Source organism: Salvelinus fontinalis, chromosome 21, assembly GCF_029448725.1.
Source record: "Salvelinus fontinalis isolate EN_2023a chromosome 21, ASM2944872v1, whole genome shotgun sequence".
Lineage (NCBI taxonomy): Eukaryota > Metazoa > Chordata > Actinopteri > Salmoniformes > Salmonidae > Salvelinus > Salvelinus fontinalis.
Genome location: NC_074685.1, coordinates 22,703,017 through 22,711,558, shown reverse-complemented (window position 1 = coordinate 22,711,558; position 8,542 = coordinate 22,703,017). Strand labels below are relative to the sequence as shown.

At 43.4% G+C, this 8,542-nt stretch overlaps 1 pseudogene; it reads left to right on the top strand.

Moving 5' to 3' along the window:
* The first annotated feature begins 253 nt into the window (after positions 1–253).
* Positions 254–8,542, top strand: part of LOC129818248 (rab9 effector protein with kelch motifs-like) — a 30,408-nt pseudogene continuing 22,119 nt past the window's right edge.

The window sequence follows — 8,542 nt, the reverse complement described above, 5'->3', positions numbered from 1 at the left end:
CACTCCCCTGAACTTGCTTCCCAACTCCCAGCGAACACGTCACAGAATAATGCATCACCTAAGGGGAGCATCAGGGAATTTTTGTTTTTTGTGAATGTAGGTGACGTCAAGTCCGAGTGCTGCTACTGGAGCAGCTGGCTCGTCAGGCTTCCATGCCTCAGCCAGCTCGTCAGGTTTACAAGACCCGTTTGCCCAGTCAAGCGTCCCTTGCCGAGTCTACTGAGGATACCTTCATCTAGCTCGTCAGGCTCCCATGCCTCAGCTGGTTCGTCATGTTCACAAGACTCAGTTGGCTCGGCAGGCTCCCGCGCCTAAGCCGGCTCCTCAGGCAGACTCCCGCAACTCAGCCGGCTCATCAGGCAGACTCCCACGCCTCAGCCGGCTTGACAGGTTCCCGCGCCTCAGCAGAAGTGGCCGGCCCGTTCCTGGTCCTTGGGAGCGTCCCTCTGCTTGGCGTCCTGGGGCTAGAGCCGCGCGTCAGGGAGGGGGTACTGTAACGTATACTCCCCTTGAGGTAGTCAGGCTGGTCATTATTACGCAGACTAGTCACTTTCATTACGTGCATCAGCGCCTCATCAGACTCACCTGGTCTCAATCACCTGCCTGATTACCTTCCCTATATATGTCACTCCTTTTGGTTCTTCCCATAGGTGACGGGAGCTGGGGGGTTCATGGAGCCGCCATGTTGTCGGAGTGAAAGCTTGGAAGTCTGGAAAGAGAACCGGGGCAGGGAGATTTCTGAGGAAGCGGACTGGTGTGAATTGAATTGAAGGTCGGAAGGCCCAGCTGCGTTGTTGTCGGCACGTTATTGGGGACATAAGCAGAACTCCAGAAGGGGAAAATTGAGTCTGTAGAGAAAGCAAGTACAAGATGGGTGTCAGGGATGGAGTTGCAGTATTATCATAAGAAGATGTGTACTTGGAAAATGGAGAAAGAATGGATGGAAAAAGAGAGGGAGAAGAGGTCTAAGAGAGTGAGGGAAGAAGAGGGTGAGTTGAGTTGGATAAAAATGGTGGAAAAAGGGAGATGAAGAAGAATGGTAGAAAGTGTAAGCAGAGGGACCTGAAGACAGGAGGAGAAATGGAGGTGAATGAGGGTGAAGTATCGAGGTGGTAGGTGCGGTGAAGTTATCGGAGACAGGTATTACCAAGGATCAGGATGAAGAAGAGTCTGTAACAGTAGGAGTGAAGTTTATGGAAAAAGACTCTTGCCTTTTGGCTGATCCATTTGTGGTTTCATGGTTGGTGAAAAAATAGTTGGGTCATGTGGAATCGGTGAAGGTAACTGGAAGTGGTCTAGTGATAATTGTTTGTGTTTCTGTGGGCGAGGAAGAATGCTCTCGAAGTAAAACGAATGGGGGCAAGAAAAGTGAATTGTTTCGTTCTCAGGAAACGGGCACCAATGAAAGGAGTGATAACTTGGGAAGCAGTAGATAATAACTTTGACCAGCCGAGGGTAAAGATTCCAGGTGTATGTGATGCTCGTCGTTTGATGCGACGCAGACAGGGAGGCGAGAGTGGGGAAACAGAAAATTCATTCAAGATGTTACAGGTGTCAGGCTTATGGGCATGTGGCAGAAGTGTGTAGGAGGGAGGATCCAAGGTGTAAGAAATGTGCAGAAGTACATGAGACAAAGGAATGTGTAGTATTGGGGAAAGTAGTGGAATGTGTTAATTGTAGGGGTGCCCATGGAGCTGGGGATCAGAAATGTCCCGTGCGAGAGAGGCAGGTTGAGATTTCCAGGGTTAGAGTAGAGCAGAAGTTGTTTTATGCTGAGGCCGTGAAGAAAGTAGAGGAGAATGGGTTAAGGGGGAGGAGTGGTGAGAGTAGTAGAGATATACCAGTACAGAGGGATAGGCCAAAAAGTGAAATAAGTTTCAGTAAGATTGGATTTTTAGCATTTAAAGCAAAAGTTACTAATTGTACTGCAGGGATGGTACGGAAGTCTCGGAAAATGGAGGTTGTGGTGGCAGCTGCAGAAAGGTATTTGGGTGTGTGAGACTTGACAGCAGAAGAGTTACCGGGTGTGTTATGTGGTGATGTCCCATCCTTTCAGGGTGATGGCAGGAGGTAGGAATAAATACATAGGGCGGTGTTCATTTTATTTTATCGATTTTTGAAATGAGTGAGTATAGTGTTAGATGGTAGGGTATTTATTTAGTAAATTTTTCTTCTTCAAGTAAAGTATAATGGAGTTGTACTCCAGTCTAGTATGTAGCAGTAATGCAACAAATTGGATGCCAACCTCCATTAAACCTCATAGAAGAAGAAGAAGAAAAAGTATTTCCCTTGGTGTATATTGTTTATGTTCTGTTTCATGTCTGTACACTACTCGTGTTTCTTAATTTAGAATTCCATAAGCTAAGTGTGGAAGAGGGGGGGGGATGATTATTTTCTATCAACAATGACAAGCCCTCGGGGTCTGACAACTTGGATGGAAAATTACTGAGGACGATATTGCTGCTCCTATTTGCCATATCTTCAATTTAAGCCTACTAGACAAGTGTGTGGCCTCAGGCCTGGAGGGAAGCAAAAGTTATTCCACTACCTAAGAATAGTAAAGTAGTATTCCCCTTAACTGGCTCAAATAGCGGACAAATCAGCTTGTTACCAAACCTTAGTAAACTTTTGGAAAGAAATGACCAGATAAAATGCTATTTTACAGTTAACAAATTGACAACAGACTTTCAGCAAGCTCATATCGAAGGACATTCAACAAGCACAGCCCTTACACAAATTACCGATGATTGGCTGAGAGAAATTGATGAAATAAAGATTGTGGAGGCTGTTTTTTAGACTTCAGTGTGGCTTTTGACATTACACATATACACATATGTGTTTCCATCAACAGACCATGATCGATAATGGCTTTATGATCGATATGGCTTTACACCCCCTGCTATATTGAGGATAAAGAGTTACCTGTCGAACAGAACACAGAGGGTGTTCTTTAATGGAATCCTCTCCAACATAATCCAGGTAGAATCAGCAATTCCCCAGGGAAGCTGTCCCTTACTTTTTTCAATCTTTACTAACGACATGACATGAGCAAAGCCAGTGTGTCTATGTATGCGGATGACTCAATACTATACACGTCAGCTACCACAGCGACTGAAATGACAGCAACGCTTAACAAAGAGCTGCAGATAGTTTCAGAATGGGTGGCAAGGAATAAGTTAGTCCTTAATATTTCAAAACTAAAAGCATTGTATTTGGGACAAATCATTCACTAAACCCTAAACCTCAACTAATAATTTGGAAATCAAGAAAGTTGAGGAGACTGAACTGATGGAGTAACCCTGGATTGTAAACTTTCATGGTTAAAACATTTTGATACAACAGTAGCTAGGATGGGGAGAAGTCTGTCTATAATAAAGTGCTTCTCTGCATTCTTAACAGCACTATCAACAAGGCAGGTCCTACAGGCCCTAGTTTTGTTGCACCTGGACTACTGTTCAGTCGTGTGGTCAGGTGCCACAAAGAGGGACTTTTTGCAATTGGTTCAGAACATGGCAGCACGGCTGGCCCTTGGATGTACACAGAAAGCTAACATTAATAATATGCATGTCAATCTCTCCTGGCTCAGAGTGGAGGAGAGATTCACTTCATCACACCTTGTATTCATGAGAGGTATTGTCATGTTGAATGCACCGAGCTGTCTGTGTGAACTACTGGCGCACAGCTCGGACACCCATGCATACCCCACAAGACATGCCACCAGAGGTCTCTTCACAGTCCCCAAGTCCAGAACAGACTATGGGAGGTGCACAGTACTACAAACTGTAGAGCCATGACTAAATGGAACTCTATTCAAGTAACTCATGCTAGCAGTAAAATTAGATTTAAAAACAGATACAAATACACCTTATGAAACAGCAGGAACTGTGAAGCAACACAAACATAGACACATGCATGCAACACATGATAACATATGCTCTATACACACATGTACACATCGATTTTGTGTTATAGATACGTGGTGGTAGAGTAGAGGCCTGAGGGCAAACACTTAATGTGTTGTGAAATCTGTTACGAATGTATTGTAAGGATTTAAAAATGTATAACTCCCTCAATTTTACTGGACCCCAGGAATAGTAGCTGCTGCCTTGGCTAATGGGGATCCATAGAAAATGCAAATGCAAATACAAACATCGTGTGCTTTCTTGTGTGCAAAATTACAGTTGTTGTGTATATGGCTGATTTTCAGATTTTGTATGAGTGGGGCGCATATCTTGTTTTATTTATTTATTTATTTTTATTTAGTGACGGTTGTTGATGTGTACGGCTACATTTTAGATACATTTTTGTACATTTGAACAGTAGTAGGACCAATCTACATTGTGTTATTAGGGCTCTAATGCCCCATTCATTTAAATTGCCCCCTCATGCATGTCATTCTGGAGCTGGGCCTGACTACAAGATGCTATTCTCACTGCCATCACCTGGCCATTCAATTAAAAAGCAGCATCTGAAGGAAATCACTGGTTTAAACCAGATTAAACAGATACAGGAAATAAAGAGAGAAGACATTCAAGGCTTAGCCAACTGTATGTGCATGCCTGGGGTAGTTCTAGAAGTAATGCCATTTCCTGCCATGGCTGTGGCAGCAGCACGGAGCAACTGGAGCGTTGTTTAATGGCCTGCCATGGTGTTAGGGTGGCGGGAGGTCAGGGGGAAAGACCCAGTGCCTGAAGCCAATCAGTCCAGAGAGGAGCACTGTGCTGGTGGCAGTGAGACTGCTCGCAATGGGAATGTACCTGGAACACCTGTTACAGGCATGCCAGTTTCCATAGTGATGACTGAGACTTGGAGAGGGTAGGAGAGAGGGTAGGAGACAGGAAGAGATGGGGAGAGACAGAACAGAGCTGGTTCTGTCGTTGTGAGAGAGTAAGCGAGACATTGAGAGACGGAGGGGAGTCATTTCACCTCAAAAAGCACAATAAACAGGATTTCGACACCCACCATCTCAGATTGTCCTGAAATCGTTTCTGTTGTTAGAAACAGATAAGATTAGCATTCCTGAAACATTTTCTTTGCAACTTTGGGTAGAAAACCAATAGCTTTCCCTCATGATAAAATGTATTGTGTGGTCATCCTCACAATTCAAGCCAGTCCTCCATGAAAGTAATTCTGTTTGTCCTTCTCTTAGGCTAAGTTTGTATCCGGGGAAATGGTTCCTCTGTGTGGGGTTGATTCCCTTAAAAAAAGGTCTGGATTAGTTAGATCATTCCTGGCGAACCTGCAAACCATTAGGCTACAATTCTAATGGTTTCTTACGGTTTCTAATGGTCTTCAAATGGTAAAAGTCCCAAACACACACTATTGTTGTAATGGTACTGGGTTGAGTTGGGTTTAAAGGTAAATGTTTCTAATCACACTACATATAAATTCTAATAATTGTATTGAAAAACATATGACTGCCATGCAATGGTTTATAATTGCATTACTTTATTAGAGTAGCCACATTTTTGTCACTAAGTTTTGGGCTTGTAGGAAAAGTCTCATTTGAGATTGAACCACATGGATAGCCCTCTTAGAGAGCTGCAATTTGTTGGACAATTCAAGGAGAGTTGGGTTGAAACATTAGGTTGCTAAAACAAGGATAAGCTGAATTGCTGAATTACTGGCATGATCACACAATTTACCACACAATGTATTTTCATCATGAGCAAAGGCCATTGATTTTCTACCAAAAATTTGCAAAGAGAATCCATTTAATAAACACAAAAGACCAGAATGGATGTAAGGACGTTGCGGCAGTAGCAGTAACAGCGGCATCTAGTGGGCAATACATGGTACTTTCAGACTAATTTATGGTAAATAATGCGAGTGACTTAAATGGCACATTTCTCTAAACAGAGGGGGGGGGGGGTGGGGCATCACCAGGATTCACAGGGAATACATTACAAAGTATGAAGAAACAAAACTCCCAACAGCATCTCCATACTACTTGTCAGACAGAGAACTGATACTGTATGCTGGTTGTTGGGGTGGGATTGGCGTGGTGTGTGGGGCGTCTGTAGGTGGCTTTTGATCATTTTATTGGATTCCTTATGTCTTCATCTTTGTTAGCAAGAATTATGGTCGAAATCGGATATTGGATACTATATTTATTGAAGATTATATGAATCCTATAAATGAAAATGGCCAATTTGGGTGCAATTAATTAACTTCTCAGAGATCAAATTAGATTTCAACAGAATAATGTTTCAGGGATGCTAATCTTATCTGTTTTAAACAGAAACTATTTCAGAACAATCTGAGATGGTGGGTGTCATTGCTTGCTGAAATGACATGGAATGACCCAGGGGGAGACTGAGATAGACTCAAATAAAATAGGGCAGACTAGGAGAGACTGGCAACAATGGGAATCTATCTGTTTGACCTCTCTCTAGCATATCAGCTCCCAGCTCAATTAGGACTGGGAGCACTGGTGCCAGTCTCACACAGAGCAGGCCCAGCCACTGTAGCAAGGCCGGGACAGAGAGAGGTCACAGACAAACACACAGACAACAATGGCTTGGGCAACACTACAGACAACATGGCTCCCTTTCAATTTGAGGATGAAAGTTATGGTAACAACAGAGCCCTATTCATGTCAAATGAATAAAACAGAGTATGGCCAACACTTATGCAAGCCAACGGACACATGTAAATATATGTTCAATTACACTTTAGCGGCATAGAGACGATGCAGTACATATGAAACGCAGTCATACGTAGGCGTATAGCGCAAGCATCACCAACTCTGGTCCTGAAGACATTAGTCTGCATACACACTGTAGCTCTCAAGGACCAAAGTTGTTGACAACTACACTACATATAGTATACGCTACACTTTAAAGGACCCAGCCACCCACCTATCCACTATACAGGATGTCTTATGCATAATTGGTCAAAGATAACGCCAACACAACAGCCTCAGCAGGCGGCCATCTTGCTCTCTCCTGTCAAATAGGCCTGTGAAGGCTACAAGCTGCTACATTTTACTGCAGGAGACAGCCAGCTAACTGTTGCTAGAGTGAGACCTCATACCCTGGTAACCATCAACTGAACCCTATCAGAAGAAAGAATCTAAATCGCTCCACTGCTTATTTGTCTATTTACATTTCAAAGGCTTGGCCAGAACAGCAACTATACTCTGTCTTCACAGAATTGGTTTGTTTATGTGCAGACCATCTTTTGAAGGAGAGAAATGAGGATCGGAGTGAAATTGGAACTGTGGAAGGGTTGTCAGAAGATAAGCCATTTTGGAGAGAACCTCTGAGAGGACAGTGATTCATTCCATTTGTTCAAAAGGAATGAAGGTTGGATTTGATGTGAGGGAATAGGACTTCTTAACTTCATAGCAGGAATTCAGAAACCTTGTACATGTAAATTTTACAACATTATAAACTGGGTGGTTCGAGCCCTGAATGCTGATTGGCTGACAGCCGTGGTATATCAGACCTTATACCACAGGTATGACAAAACATATATTTGTACTGCTCTAATTACGTTGGTAACCATTTTATATTAGCAATAAGGCACCTCGGGTATTTGTGACATAAGGCCAATATACCATGGCTTAGGGACGTGTCCAGGCACTCCACGATGCGTCGTGCATAAGAACAGCCCTTAGCTGTGGTACATTGGCCATATACCACACCTCCTCGGGCCTTATTGCTTAATGATACAGCCCCCAAAGTCAACTTCTTGTGCCTCAGCTGCCAAGGAGGGATTTAAATTAAATTCAATCAGAGTGCAGGTATTACGGATACAGGTATCCTGTGTGTATCTGTGTATTTATTTTCTCTCCTTCTCCCCTCACAGGTGGCAATCATCATTCCCCAATCAGTCACCAATCAGTCGCTAATCAGAAGACACCTGCTCCTTTTCTCTTACCCTATCACATTCCCTTTCCCTTGGTTTAAAAACCCATTCAGTTGTTCTCTCTGGAGCTCAATCTCTCTGTCATGCAATCTCTCTCTAGATCTCTTGTGTTTTGCAACTACATGTCACTTTGTCCGTTACCCTGTGATTATTGTTTTATTTTGGTGTTTGACTGTTTGTTTGATGGTGGGAAAAGGGGGTACCAAGACAAGTCGCCCATGGGCATACACTACCCGTAGGAATACTTTAACGAAGAACACTAGTTAGAATTGGGCGGACCACCCACTGTATTTTTGGTTGGGTTAGTTAGCTGTTGTTGAAGTAGGCTAGTCTAGTTTAGGGGTGTTTTTGTATTATTGTTTCTTTCCTTGGGTCCAGCTCAGCCCCTTTTCCTGCACCCACTTTCCATGTGTTTAAAAATAAACCATGAGTGTTTGACGGTAATTTAGTTGTCCTTGGTTTTGCTCTCACTGTTACATTTTCACTGTCATAATTTGCATCAGTTATGTTATGGGTCTCGTTACCATCCCCCCCCTAGACTGCCGGGCCAAAGGATTTCGTAACAGCAGGGCATCCTCATGCAGTTTAAGCAGGAATCAAAGAGAGAACAAGCAGGAAAAGCTCTCTTTTGTTGATGACTCCCTGATCCTGAGTGAGTCTGATCACACCT